The following is a 15,937-nucleotide window of genomic DNA, read 5'->3' on the forward strand; positions in this document are numbered from 1 at the left end:
GGATATCTTGTAATAGCCTGTTCCTAAGATTTCTGTTACTTTGTAGGGTCCTTTCCAATTTGCAGCTAGCTTTCCTTCTCCCGACTTTTGTGTTCCGATGTCATTTCGGATTAGAATTAGGTCGTGAGTGGAGAAGCTTCGTTTTATTACTTTCTGATTGTATCTGAGGGCCGTTCGCCGTTTTAAGGCTTCTTCTCGGATCCGGGCTCTTTCTCGGACCTCGGGGAGGAGGTCGAGTTCTTCCTTTTGTGCCTGCGGGTTACCTTCTTCGTTGTAGAAGATGACTCTGGGTGACCCTTCATCTATTTCGATAGGAATCATTGCCTCCATCCCGTAAGCTAGTCGGAATGGTGATTCTCCCGTTGTAGAGTGTGGAGTTGTCCGATATGCCCATAATACCTGGGGGAGCTCCTCGGCCCATGCTCCTTTGGCCTCTTGGAGTCTTCGTTTTAACCCGGCCAAGATGACTTTATTTGCGGCCTCTGCTTGTCCGTTGGCTTGTGGGTGCTCGACTGAGGTGAATTGCTGTTTGATTTTTAGTTCGGCCACCAAGTTCTGAAAACTTGTGTCCGTGAACTGTGTTCCATTGTCTGTTGTAATGGAGTAGGGGACTCCGAACCTTGTGACAATGTTTTTGTATAGGAATTTGCGGCTTTTCTGAGCCGTAATGGTGGCTAAGGGTTCAGCTTCGATCCACTTTGTGAAGTAGTCGACCCCTACTATGAGGTATTTGACTTGCCCCGGTCCTTGGGGGAACGGGCCGAGTAGGTCAAGTCCCCATTTTGCGAAGGGCCATGGTGCGGTGATGCTGATAAGGTCTTCGGGTGGTGCTTTGTGGAAATTGGCGTGTTTTTGGCAGAGGGGGCATATTTTCACAAACTCCGTTGCGTCTCTTTGCAAAGTTGGCCAGTAGAACCCGGCTCGGACTACTTTCTTGGATAATGCCCGAGCTCCGAGGTGGTTCCCACACATGCCTCCGTGGACTTCTTCGAGGACGCTCTTTGTTTCTGAGGTCGGGACGCACCTAAGGAGGGGGTTTGCGAATCCTCTTCTGTATAATACGTCGTGAATTAGTGTATAATTCTGGGCGTCTTTCGTGAGTCTTTTAGCTTCTTTTCTTTCGGCGGGGAGAGTTCCCGACTTCAGGTAGCTGAGTATGGGGGTCATCCATCCTTGCTGTTGGTCGGATATATTTAGCGTTTCTTCCTCTCTTGGCACGGAGGGAGATTGTAAGGTTTCCTGGAGGAGACTTCTGTTGTTGCCTCCGGGCTTGGTGCTGGCAAGCTTTGAGAGGGCGTCTGCCCGGGCGTTTTGTTCCCGAGGTATGTGCTGGATCTGTATCTCTGGAAAGTGGCGTAATTGTGCCTGTGTTTGGTCCAGGTATTTTTTCATAGTTGGGTCTTTGGCCTGGTAGCTTCCATTTACTTGTGATGTGATGACCTGGGAGTCGCTGAAGATCGTGATTTTCTGGGCTCCGACCTCTTCGGCTAGCTTTAGACCTGCTAGTAGGGCCTCGTATTCGGCTTGGTTGTTCGAGGCCTGGAACTCGAATTTTAGGGATAGTTCTATCTGCGTTCCTTGGTCGCTTTCGAGTATAACCCCGGCTCCGCTTCCAGTTTTGTTTGAGGACCCGTCGACATACAGGTTCCATGAGAGTGGGGTTCCAGGGGTCTCAGTGTATTCTGCGATGAAGTCAGCTAGATACTGAGATTTTATGGCGGTCCGGGTTTCATAGTGGAGGTCGAACTCGGACAGTTCCACCGCCCATTGCAGTATTCATCCTGCCAGGTCTGTTTTTTGGAGGATGTGTCTCATGGGTTGGTTTGTCCGGACTTTGATGGTGTGGGCTTGAAAGTAGGGACGGAGCCTCCGAGCTGTGAATACTAGGGCGTAGGCGAATTTTTCTATCTTCTGATAGTTTAATTCGGCCCCTTGTAGTGCCTTGCTTACAAAGTATATGGGGTGTTGTCCTTGGTCATTTTCTCGTATTAATGCTGAAGCGACTGCTCGATGTCCAACCGAGAGGTACAATACGAGTTCTTCTCCTTTTAAAGGTCGGATTAGGATTGGTGGCTGCCCGAGGAATTCCTTGAATTCTTGAAAGGCTTTTTCGCACTCCGGGGTCCATGAGAAGGTTTTCCCTTTCTTTAGGAGTGAGTAGAGAGGTAGTGACTTTATTGCTGATCCTGCCAAGAATCTTGATAGGGCGGCTAGCCTTCCATTCAGTTGTTGTACTTCTTTGACACACGTCGGGCTCTTCATATTGAGTATCGCTTGGCATTTGTCCGGGTTCGCTTCGATGCCCCTTTGAGTCAGCATGAAGCCTAAGAACTTTCCGGCTTCTGCGGCGAAGGTGCACTTTGTCGGGTTAAGTCTCATGTTGTGTTTTCTGAGGGTGCCGAAGACGCTGGTGAGGTCGGTCAGCAAGTTTCTGTCTTCTTGTGTCTTTACCAGCATGTCGTCGACGTACACCTCTAGCTGTAGTCCGATGTGCTCTGAGAACACTTTGTTCATTAGCCTCTGGTAGGTTGCCCCCGCGTTCTTCAGCCCGAAGGGCATTACTACGTAGCAGTAGTTTGCCCTTGGGGTTATGAACGAGGTCTTTTCTTGGTCGGGTCCGTACATCGGGATTTGATTGTATCCCGAGTATGCGTCCATGAAGGAGAGATATCTGTAGCCTGAGGCTGCGTCTACTAAGGCGTCGATGTTTGGTAGTGGATATGGGTCTTTGGGGCAGGCTTTGTTGAGGTCTGTGTAATCGACGCACATCCTCCATTTTCCGTTGGGCTTTTTTACCAGGACCACGTTTGCGAGCCATAGGGGGTATTTTACTTCCCTAATGAACCCTGCATCTAGTAGTGCTTGTACTTGTTCTTCTATTGCTTGCATGCGCTCGGGTCCGAGCTTCCGGCGTCTTTGTTGGACAGGTCGGGATCCCGGGTAAACTGATAGCTTATGGCACATCAGGTCGGGGCTTATGCCTGGCATGTCGGAGGCTTTCCAGGCGAAGAGGTCGGAATTCTCCTTTAAGAGGGTTATGAGTTCCTCTTTTAGGCCCGTTTTGAGGTTCGCTCCTATGTTTGTTATTTTTTCAGGTGTGTTCCCAATCTGGACTTTTTCGGTCTCTCCCTCTGGTTGTGGTCGAAGATCTTCTCGGGACTGAACTCGTCCGAGTTCTATCGTGTTGACCTCCTTCCCTTTTAGGCTCAGGCTTTCGTTGTAGCATCGCCGCGCTAGTTTTTGGTCGCCTTTTAGGGTAGCGATTCCTTTTGCGGTAGGGAACTTCATACAGAGGTGTGGGGTCGAGACTATAGCTGCCAGTCTATTTAGGGTTGGTCGCCCAATGAGGGCATTGTATGCCGAAGCGACGTCGACTATAATGTAGTCGATGCTTAATGTTTTAGATTGCTCGCCTCTTCCAAAGGTAGTGTGTAGCGGGATGTATCCTAAGGGATGGATCGGGGTATCCCCTAGCCCAAATAGGTCGGTAGGATAGGCCTTTAGTTCTTTTTCTTCAAGTCCGAGCTTGTCAAATGCCGTTTTGAACAGGATATCTGCTGAGCTTCCCTGGTCAATCAGGGTTCGATGTAAGTTGGCGTTTGCTAGGGTAATGGTGACTACCATTGGATCGTCGTGCCCGGGAATTATCCCTTGAGCATCTTCTCGGGTAAATGAGATAGTAGGTAACTCGGGCAGGGGACTGTCTTCTCGGACATGATAGACTTCTTTGAGGTGTCTTTTTCGCGAGGATCTGGATGTTCCTCCGCCTGCAAAACCTCCATTTATCATGTGAACGTGTCTTTCAGGGGTTCGCGGGGTTTGTTCGGCCCGACCTTCGTTATCTCCCTGCCTTCTCTTCCTGGTCTCTTCTCCTTTCTCTGCTATGTATCTGTCGAGTTTTCCTTCTCTGGCCAGCTTTTCTATAACATTTTTTAGGTCGTAGCAGTCGTTAGTAGAATGACCGTAGAGCTTGTGATATTCACAGTATTCGGACCGATCTCTTCCCACTCTCTTGTGTTTTAGCGGTCGGGGCGGTGGGATCTTTTCGGTGTGGCATACTTCATTGTAGACGTCTACCAGGGAGACTCGGAGGGGGGTGTAGTTGTGGTACTTCCGTGGCTTGTCCGAGTTGGAGTCTTCTTTTTTCTTCTGTTCCCGATCCCGATCTCGGAGTGGGTAGGTTGATTCCTTCCTAGAAGAGTCTCTTAGCTGGGAGGTTTCCTCCATGTTGATATATTTTTCTGCCCGCTCCTGCACCTCGTATAGGGAGGTCGGGTATCGTTTGGATAGGGATTGGCTAAACGGTCCCTCTTTTAGGCCGTTTGCTAGTCCCATGATGGCTGCTTCAGTGGGCAAGTGTTGTATGTCCAGGCAGGCTTTGTTGAATCGCTCCATGTATTCTCGGAGAGTTTTTTGGTTACCTTGCTTGATCCCGAGTAGACTGGGGGCATGTTTTGTCTTGTCCTTTTGAATAGAGAACCTTGTTAGGAATTTTTTGGTTAGGTCTTCGAAGCTGGTGATTGATCTTGGTGGCAGGTTGTCGAACCACTTCATGGCTGACTTGGTGAGAGTGGTGGGGAAGGCTTTGCACCGAATCGCGTCGGAGGCGTCGACTAGGTACATTCTGCTTCTGAAGTTGCTGAGGTGGTGACTTGGATCGGTGGTGCTGTCGTAGAGATCCATGTCGGGTGGTTTGAAGTTTCGTGGTACCTTCTCCTTCATGATCTCTTGCGTGAAGGGATCATGGTTGCCTTCGGGGGTGGTGCCGCGTTCTGTCCGGTCTTTCAGGTTGGCCTCTATTTTCTGCAGTTTTTTCTTCTAATTCTCTGCGCTTTCGAGTCTCCCTTCTCAGATCTTGTTCAGTTTCTTTCTGCTTCTTTATGTCCTTTTCGAGTTGTTTCAGCCGGTGTTGTTGTGCCCGGACTGCTTCTAGAATTTCCGAGCTCTTCTCTTTTTCGGAATTTTGTGGATCTTTGTTTGGGAGTGATGTCTTTGGGCGATTCTGTTTGTTTCCTCCTGGAGTGCGTGGTGATAGAGGGCTGTCCGGTCGTTCTCCGGTGTCAATTTCATCCTCTTGTTCAGATGCAGCGCGGTCATTGTCGTGAGGGTCATCCGCCATGGTGGAGGGATGACTTCCAGGTCCCCGGCAACGGCGCCAATGTTCCGGGGGTTACCTGAAACGTGTAGCTCGGTCGTCTGGAGAGGCCCGAGGTGGGGGTTCAGGGACCCGAACTTGATATGCAGAGCGGTTGGTGGTTGTACCTGCAATGACACTCCGATGCTTAAGTTAGCATGGGTCCAAGCATATATGTGTAGATGTGGAATGAATGCCATACCTGGGTGCTCCAGTGTATTTATAGTAGTTGGCCGTGATCTTCCCTGGATAAGATATTCTTATCTTATCTTATCTTTGGGAGTTTTATCCCTATCTTTGTGGAACCGCCTTTGCTAGGCCTTTTCGGCCTTTAGGTTTGGGCTGTGTTCCTTTTGTTGGGCCTTCCCTTGCTTTATTCGTCCGAGGTCCGACCTTTAGGCGTGAGCCTTAGGACGAGGTCGGACCTTTTATGAACTGACCGAGTTTGGAGGAGCCCGGTCAGGGTATGAACAATAACCATAGCTTGCTTCAAGCCGACAATCTCCGTGGGATCGACCCTTACTCACGTAAGGTATTACTTGGACGACCCAGTGCACTTGCTGGTTAGTTGTGCGGGATTGCAATAGTGTGATTGCAATTTCGTGCACCAAGTTTTTGGCGCCGTTGCCGGGGATTGTTTGAGTTTGGACAACTGACGGCTTATCTTGTTGCTTAGATTAGGACTATTTTATTTTTGTTGGTTTAGAGTCTTTTAGTTGAGTCTAATTTCATATTTTAAGTTTGGTGTCAATTGCATGCTTTTGTTTTTCTTCTAATTTTCGAATTTGCATGTCTTTAGTCCCTTTTTGATCCGTAAAAATTCCAAGTTTGGTGTCCTCTTTGTGTTTCCATTAAAATTTTCGAAAAATTGTGTTTGATTTTCTAAAAATTTTAAGTTTGGTGTCATTTTGTTGTTTTTCTCTTTCTTCATTTCAAAAATCAAATCTTTTTCATAAAAATTTTTCAATCATATCTTTCTAATTGCTAATCTCAAAATCTTTTTAATTAACTAATTGATTCAGTTTTCAATTTGCTTTGATCTTATCTTCTTTTAATTTTCGAATTTTTATTTTATTTTCCTTTTGTTTTATTTTATTTTAATTTTTTTCGGTTAATTCAAAAAAAATTTTTATTTTTCTACTTGCAATCCATATCATTCCCTTTATCCATCATGGACCTAAGTGAAATTGATCAGTCCAGAAGGACTCTGGGGTCATATGCTAACCCCATTACAGCTGCATATGGGAGTAGCATCTGTACACCTCCCATCAAAGCAAGCAGCTTTGAGCTAAACCCTCAACTCATTATCATAGTGCAGCAAAATTGCCAGTATTCCGGTCTTCCTCAGGAAGAACCTACTGAGTTTCTGGCACAGTTCTTACAAATTGCTGACACAGTACATGATAAAGAGGTGGATCAGGATGTCTACAGACTATTACTGTTTCCATTTGCTGTAAAAGATCAAGCTAAAAGGTGGTTGAATAACCAACCTACAGCAAGCATAAAGACATGAAAACAGTTATCAGACAAATTCCTGAATCATTTTTACCCTCCAAAGAGGATGACACAGCTAAGGCTGGACATCCAAGGCTTTAAACAAGAGGATAATGAATCCCTTTATAATGCCTGGGAGAGGTATAGAGGTATGCTGAGAAAATGCCCCTCTGAAATGTTTTCAGAGTGGGTACAGTTGGACATCTTCTACTATGGGCTTACAGAAAAAGCTCAGATGCCTCTAGACCACTCAGCTGGTGGATCTATACACATGAGAAAGATGATTGAGGAGGCTCAAGAGCTTATAGATACTGTTGCTAGAAATCAACATTTGTACTCTAGCAATGAGTTCTCTACAAAAGAAGAAGTTGTGGCAGTAGCCACTGATCCTAATCCTCAAGAACAGATGATTGAGCTTAATCAACAATTACTCCTGATGACAGAACAGTTAGCAGAATTTAAAGAGATGCTACATAAAACTAAAGTTGCTAACAAGAACATAGAACTGCAGTTGAATCAAGCAAGACAGCAGATATCTCAATAGATAACATGAGAATGTCAAGCAGTTCAATTGAGGAGTGGGAAGACACTGAACAACACCACTCAAAAGAGCAAAAAGTCAAATAAGGAACAATTGACAGAGGATAACCAAACCACTGTTCAAAATCCCTCTGAGGACAGTAAGAGCCCAGAGAGGAATGCTATTGGCGTTCAAACGCCAGAAAATGAGGGAAAGCTGGCGTTAAACGCCCATTCCCTGCCCAGTTCTGGCGTTCAAACGCCAGAAAAGGTGGAAAAGTTGGCGTTTAACACCCATTTTCCACCCAATCCTGGCATTCAGACGCCAAGGGAGGATCAGACACCTGAGAGTGCTGACAGTAACCCCTCTAAAAAGGATTCTTCAACCACTTCTGTAAGGAATAAGCCTGCAGCAACTAAGGTTGAAGAATATAAAGCCAAGATGCCTTATCCTCAGAAACTCTGTCAAGCGGAGCAGGATAAGCAATTTGCCCGCTTTGCAGATTATCTAAGGACTCTTGAAATAAAGATTCCGTTTGCAGAGGCACTTGAGAAAATACCTTCTTATGCTAAGTTCATGAAAGAGATCTTAAGTCATAAGAAGGATTGGAGAGAAACTGAAAAAGTATTTCTCACTGAAGAATGCATTGCAGTCATTCTGAAAAGCTTACCAGAAAAGCTTCAAGATCCAGGAAGCTTTATGATACCATGCACATTAGAAGGTGCTTGCACCAAGACAGCCCTATGTGATCTTGGAGCAAGCATCAATCTGATACTTGCATCCACTATCAGAAAGCTTGGGTTGACTGGAGAAGTCAAACCAACCCGGATATGCCTCCAACTTGCTGATGGCTCCATTAAACATCCATCAGGCATAATAGAGGATATGATTGTCAAGGTTGGGCCATTTGCCTTTCCAACTGACTTTGTGGTGCTGGAAATGGAGGAGCACAAAAGTGCAACTCTCATTCTAGGAAGACCTTTCCTAGCAACTGGACGAACTCTCATTGATGTACAAAAAGGGGAAGTAACCCTGAGAGTCAATGAGGATGAGTTCAAGTTGAATGCTGTAAAAGCTATGCAGCATCCAGACACACCAAATGACTGCATGGGCGTTGACATTATTGACTCTTTGGTGGAAGAGATCAATATGACTGAAAGCCTAGAATCAGAGCTTGAAGACATCTTCAAAGATGCTCAACCTGATCAAGAAGAACCACAGGAAACAAAGGAATTTTCAAAAATTCCTCAGGAGGAGGATAAGCCTCCCAAACCTGAACTCAAACCACTACCACCATCCCTGAAATATGCATTTCTGGGAGAGGGTGACACTTTTCCAGTGATTATAAGCTCTGATTTGAATCCACAGGAAGAGGAAGCACTGATTCAAGTGCTAAGGACACACAAGACAGCTCTTGGGTGGTCCATAAGTGATCTTAAGGGCATTAGCCCAGCTAGATGCATGCACAAGATCCTGTTGGAGGATAATGCCAAACCAGTGGTCCAACCACAGAGGAGGCTAAATCCAGCCATGAAGGAGGTGGTGCAGAAAGAGGTCACTAAATTACTAGAGGCTGGGATTATTTATCCTATTTCTGATAGCCCCTGGGTGAGCCCTATCCAAGTTGTCCCCAAAAAGGGAGGCATGACAGTGGTTCATAATGAAAAAAATGAACTGGTTCCTACAAGAACAGTCACAGGGTGGCGTATGTGTATTGACTACAGAAGGCTCAATACAGCCACCAAAAAGGATCATTTTCCTTTACCATTCATAGACCAAATGCTAGAAAGACTAGCTGGTCATGATTATTACTGCTTTTTGGATGGCTATTCAGGTTACAACCAAATTGCAGTAGATCCTCAAGACCAAGAGAAAACAGCATTTACTTGCCCTTCTGGCGTGTTTGCCTACAGGAGGATGCCGTTTGGTCTGTGTAATGCTCCTGCAACCTTTCAGAGATGCATGTTATCCATCTTCTCTGATATGGTGGAGAAATTCCTGGAAGTTTTCATGGATGACTTCTCAGTATATGGAGACTCATTCAGCTCCTGTCTTAATCACCTAGCACTTGTCCTGAAAAGGTGCCAAGAGACTAACCTGGTTTTAAACTGGGAGAAATGTCACTTTATGGTGACTGAAGGAATTGTCCTTGGGCACAAAATTTCAAGCAGGGGAATAGAGGTGGATAAGGCAAAGGTAGAGGTAATTGAAAAGTTACCACCACCTGCCAATGTTAAGGCAATCAGAAGCTTTCTGGGGCATGCAGGATTCTACAGAAGGTTCATAAAAGATTTTTCGAAAATTGCAAAACCTTTGAGTAACCTGCTAGCTGCTGACACACCATTTGTGTTTGACACACAGTGTCAGCAGGCGTTTGAGACCCTGAAAGCTAAGCTGGTCACAGCACCAGTCATCTCTGCACCAGATTGGACATTGCCATTTGAATTAATGTGTGATGCCAGTGACCATGCCATTGGTGCAGTGTTGGGACAGAGGCATAACAAGCTTCTGCACGTCATTTATTATGCCAGCCGTGTTCTAAATGATGCACAGAAGAATTACACAACCACAGAAAAAGAATTACTTGCAGTGGTCTATGCCATTGACAAGTTTAGATCTTATCTAGTGGGATCAAAAGTGATTGTGTACATTGACCATGCTGCTCTTAAATACTTACTCACAAAGCAGGATTCAAAACCTAGGCTTATAAGATGGGTGTTGCTTCTGCAAGAGTTTGATATAGAAATAAGAGACAGAAAAGGGACAGAGAACCAAGTAGCTGATCATCTGTCCCGAATAGAACCAGTGGCTGGGACGTCCCTCCCTTCTACTGAGATCTCTGAGACTTTCCCAGATGAGCAACTCTTTGCCATTCAGGAAGCTCCATGGTTTGCAGATATTGCAAACTATAAAGCTGTGAGGTTCATACCCCAGGAGTACAGCAGAGTGCAAAGAAAGAAATTAATTTCAGATGCCAAGTACTACCTATGGGATGAGCCATATCTCTTTAAGAGATGTGCAGACGAAATGATCCGCAGATGTGTACCCAGAGAAGAAGCACAAAGGATCCTTTGGCATTGCCATGGATCACAGTATGGAGGACATTTTGGAAGTGAGCGAACAGCCACTAAAGTCCTCCAATGTGGCTTCTACTGGCCTACTCTCTATAAAGATTCCCGAGAGTTTGTGCGTAACTGTGACAGTTGCCAAAGAGCTGGTAACTTGCCTCACGGATATGCCATGCCTCAACAAGGGATATTAGAGATAGAATTGTTTGATGTATGGGGAATTGACTTCATGGGTCCATTCCCACCATCATACTCAAACACTTACATTCTGGTGGCAGTGGACTATGTATCTAAGTGGGTAGAAGCAATTGCTACACCCACTAATGATACCAAGACCGTGCTGAAATTCCTCCAGAAACACATCTTCAGCAGGTTTGGTGTTCCGAGAGTACTAATCAGTGACGGGGGCACTCATTTCTGCAATAGACAGCTATACTCTGCTATGGTCAGATATGGGATTAGCCACAAAGTGGCAACTCCGTATCATCCATAGACAAATGGGCAAGCTGAAGTCTCTAACAGAGAACTAAAAAGAATCCTAGAACGGACTGTGATAGCCCGAAGAAAGGATTGGGCAAAGAGTTTGGATGATGCTCTGTAGGCATACAGAACAGCATTCAAGACTCCTATAGGAACCTCTCCATACCAACTGGTGTATGGGAAGGCCTGTCATCTGCCCGTGGAACTGGAACATAAAGCCAACTGGGCAACCAGATTCCTAAACATGGATGCTCAGTTAGCTGGTGAAAAAAGATTGCTCCAGCTAAACGAGCTAGAGGAGTTCAGACTCAATGCCTTTGAAAATGCGAAAATTTATAAGGAAAAGGCAAAGAAGTGGCATGACAAGAAGTTGTCATCCAGAGTCTTTGAGCCAGGACAAAAAGTTCTGCTTTTCAACTCTAGGCTCAGATTGTTTCCAGGAAAACTTAAATCCCGGTGGAGGGGTCCGTATGTGATTACAGGAGTGTCACCATATGGATATGTTGAGCTTCAGGATATTGATTCTGACAAAAAGTTTATTGTTAATGGACAAAGAATCAAGCATTATCTTGAAAGCAATTTTGAGCAGGAATGCTCAAAACTGAGACTTGAGTGATTCTCAGTAAAGGTCCAGCTAAAGACAGTAAAGAAGCGCTTGCTGGGAGGCAACCCAGTCATTAGCAGGTTATATGTTTTGTTTTTACAAAGGCAAGTATCAAAAATGAAGGAATTCACAGAGTTACAGAAGGATTCAGCGCAAAAAGCAGAGAAAAAGAGCTTACTGGCGAAAAAATGCCAGTAAGGGGCATTTTGGGCGTTAAACGCCAGAATGGGCACCATTCTGGGCGTTTAACGCCAGTAAAGGTGCCATTTTGGGCGTTAAACGCCAGAATGGGCACCATTCTGGGCGTTTAACGCCAGGTGTGCAGCATCCTGGGCGTTTAGCAAAACGCCCAGTGATAAAGGGAATTCTGGCGTTTAACGCCAGCCAGGGCACCTGGCTGGGCGTTAAACGCCCACAATGGGCATCAAATGGGCGTTAAATGCCAGAATGGATGCCATTCTGGGCGTTTAACGCCAGAAAGGTGGGGGACCAAGATTTTGTTTTCCAATCAAATTTTTTTCAAACTTTCCTTTTCTTACCCATACTTTTCTACATAAACACATCTCAACCTTTCATCACTCACTTTCAAATCTTCAAAAATCAAAAATCATTCTTCAAATCTCTCTCAAATCAATCCCAAATCTTATTCAAAAACTCACCTTCTCTCAAATTCTCCCCATATCTTCTCAAATCTCCTTTCAATTTCTTTCTCTCCTTCCCCCCTTATAAAAACATGTTCGGCCTCACCACTCCCCCACACCATTCGAATTTGCTCTTCTCCTCTCTCTCCTCCTTCCTTTCTTTTGCTTGAGGACAAGCAAACCTCTAAGTTTGGTGTGCTTTTCCATGATCACTGAGTCAAGATTCACCAAGATCATGGCTCCTAAGGGAAAACAAACCAATTTAAGAGGAAAGAAAGAGAATAATCCAAAGAATCTTTGGAATTAAGAGAAGTTCTTAACCAAAGAACATGAAGACCATTATCACAAAATAATGGGTCTGAGGTCAGTGATCCCGGAAGTAAAATTTGATCTGAAAGAAGATGAATATCCGGGGATCCAAGAGCAAATTCGAAACAGAGGATGGGAAGTTCTAACCAATCCTGAGATAAAGGTTGGAAGGAATATGGTTCAGGAATTCTACTCAAATCTGTGGCTAACAGATAAGCAGAGAATGACTGGAACTGCTTACCATACTTACAGAACCATGGTCAGAGGGAAAGTTATGTACTTCCATCTGGACAAAATAAGAGAAATCTTCAAATTGCCTCAACTGCAAGATGATCCTGAATCCTTTAATAGGAGAATGGTGAGAGCAGATAAAGGGTTGGATCAAGTTCTAGAGGACATATGCCTCCCTGGAACTAAGTGGATAACCAATTCAAAGGGTGTCCCAAACCAACTCAAGAGGGGAGACCTCAAACCAATTGCAAGAGGTTGGCTAGACTTTATTGGGCGCTCCATATTGCCCACTAGCAACCGTTCTGAGGTCACTGTCAAGAGAGCAGTGATGATTCATTGCATTATGCTTGGAAAAGAAGTGGAGGTTCATCATGTGATTGCTTGTGAGATCTACACAATTGCAAATAAGAATTCCACTGAAGCCAAACTGGCTTACCCAAGCTTGATCTCCTTGCTCTGTAAAGAGGCTGGGGTAAAGATGGGAGTAGATGAATTCATACCCATTAAACATCCAATCACCAAGAAGTCAATGGAAGGACAAATGCAAGACAACTCTATCAAAAGGAGGGCGCAGGAGTTCCTCCCTGAATTTCCTGAAATTGGCTACTGGGCCAGCCTAGAAGCATCTATCACCAAGTTGCAAGAGACTATGGAGCAACTTAAGGAAGAACAGCAGAATCAGAACTGCATGCTCTGCAAATTGCTGAAGGCACAAGAGAAGCAGGGGCGTGAACTTCAAGAATTGAAACGCCAAAAGTTCTCCCCTCAATTTGAGGGAGCATCCACTTCTCAAAATCAAGGTTGTTGAGTCCTAACTCTGTGAAAACCTCTATCATTAGGAGCCTATTTAAATTTTTGTTTTCTATCTTTAGTCTCATCTTATATCTATTTTTGAGTCTTGTTCTTAATTCATAATTAATAAAATTTAAATTTCATGACTTAAAGCTATGAATGTCCTATGAATCCATCACCTCTCTTAAATGAAAAATGCTTTAATCACAAAAGAACAAGAAGTACAGGATTTCGAATTTATCTCTGAAACTAGTTGAATTAGTTTGATGTGGTGACAATACTTTTTGTTTTCTGAATGCATGCTTGAACAGTGCATATGTCTTTTGAATTTGTTGTTTTAAGAATGTTAAAATTGTTGGCTCTTGAAAGAATGGTGGAAAAGGAGAACTGTTATTGAGGATCTGAAAAATCATAAAAATGATTCTTGAAGCAAGAAAAAGCAGTGAATACAAAAAAAAAGTGAAAAAAAAATTTCAAAAAAAAAGAGAAAAAGAAAAAGAAAGAAAAAGAAGGAAATAAAGTTGTGATCCAAGGCAAAAGAGTGTGCTTAAGAACCCTGGACACCTCTAATTGGGGACTCTAGCAAAGCTTAGTCACAATCTGAAAAGGTTCACCCAATTATGTGTCTGTGGCATGTATGTATCCGGTGGTAATACTGGAAGACAGAGTGCTTTGGGCCACAGCCAAGACTCATAAAGTAGCTATGTTCAAGAATCATCATGCTTCACTAGGAGAAACAATAACACTATCTGAATTCTGAGTTCTCATAGATGCCAATCATTCTGAACCTCAAAGGATAAAGCGAGATGCCAAAACTGTTCGGAAGCAAAAAGCTACTAGTCCCGCTCATCTAATTGGAATTAAGTTTCTTTGATATTTTGGAGTCTATAGTATATTCTCTTCTTTTTATTCTATTTTGATTTTCAGTTGCTTGGGGACAAGCAACAATTTAAGTTTGGTGTTGTGATGAGCGGATAATTTATACGCTTTTTGGCATTGTTTTTAGTATGTTTTTAGTATGATTTAGTTAGTTTTTAGTATATTTTTATTAGTTTTTAGTTAAAATTCACCTTTCTGGACTTTACTATGAGTTTATGTGTTTTTCTGTGATTTCAGGTATTTTCTGGCTGAAATTGAGGGATCTGAGCAAAAATCCGATTTAGAGGCTGAAAAGGACTGCAGATGCTGTTGGATTCTGACCTCCCTGCACTCGAAGTGGATTTTCTGGAGCTACAGAAGCCCAATTGGCGCGCTCTCAACGGCGTTGGAAAGTAGACATCCTGGGCTTTCCAGCAATGTATAATAGTCCATACTTTGTCCGAGATTTGATGGCCCAAACCGGCGTTGCAAATCAGCCTCAGAATTTCCAGCGTTTAACGCTGGAACTGGCATAAAAATTGGAGTTAAACGCCCAAACTGGCATGAAAGCTGGCGTTTAACTCCAGAAAAGGTCTCTACACATGAAAGCTTCAATGCTCAGCCCAAGCACACACCAAGTGGGCCCGAAAGTGGATTTTTCTGTCATTTACTCATTTCTGTAAACCTTAGGTTACTAGTTCACTATTAATAGGATCTTTTGACACTGTATCTGTACCTCATGACACTTTACACGTTTCTTTGTGTACTTCTTACAGCATGAGTCTCTAAACCCCATGGTTGGGGGTGAGGAGCTCTGCTGTGTCTTGATGGATTAATGCAATTACTACTGTTTCTTATTCAATCATGCTTGCTTCCGTTCTAAGATATCACTTGCTCTTAACCCGGATGAATGTGATGACCTGTGACACTCATCATATTCTCAACTATGAACGTGTGCCTGACAACCACCTCCGTTCTACCTTAGATTAAGTAGATATCTCTTGGATTCTTTAATCAGAATCTTCGTGGTATAAGCTAGAACTGATGGCGGCATTCAAGAGAATCCGGAAGGTCTAAACCTTGTCTGTGGTATTCTGAGTAGGATTCAATGATTGAATGATTGTGACGAGCTTCAAACTCCTGATGGCGGGGCGTTAGTGACAGATGCAAAAGAATCACTGGATTCTATTCTGGCCTGATTGAGAATCGACAGATGGATAGCCGTGCCGTGACAGGGTGCGTTGAACATTTCCACTGAGAGGATGGGAGGTAGCCACTGACAATGGTGAAACCCTTGCATACAGCTTGCCATGGAAGGAGCCTTGCGTGTTTGATGAAGAAAACAGTAGGAAAGCAGAGATTCAGAAGATGGAGCATCTCCAAAACCTCAACCTGTTCCCCATTACTGCAAAACAAGTACTTATTTCATGTTCTTTTACTTTTCACAATCAACCCTGATAATCTTTGATATCCTGACTAAGATTTACAAGATAACCATAGCTTGCTTCAAGCCGACAATCTCTGTGGGATCGACCCTTACTCACGTAAGGTATTACTTGGACGACCCAGTGCACTTGCTGGTTAGTTGTGCGGGATTGCAATAGTGTGATTGCAATTTCGTGCACCAATCCCCCACTGGCGTTTGAATGCCAGGGGTGGAAGCTGGAGTGGCATTAGACGCCAACTCTTTACCTGTTTCTGGCGTCTGAACGCCAGAACTATGCTTCCTTTGGGCGTTCAACGCCAATTCCTTGCCTGTTTTGGCATTGAACGCCAGGACTGAGCATGGGTTGGGCGTTCAACGCC

The sequence above is a fragment of the Arachis stenosperma genome, chromosome 5, assembly GCF_014773155.1.
Source record: "Arachis stenosperma cultivar V10309 chromosome 5, arast.V10309.gnm1.PFL2, whole genome shotgun sequence".
Taxonomy (NCBI): domain Eukaryota; kingdom Viridiplantae; phylum Streptophyta; class Magnoliopsida; order Fabales; family Fabaceae; genus Arachis; species Arachis stenosperma.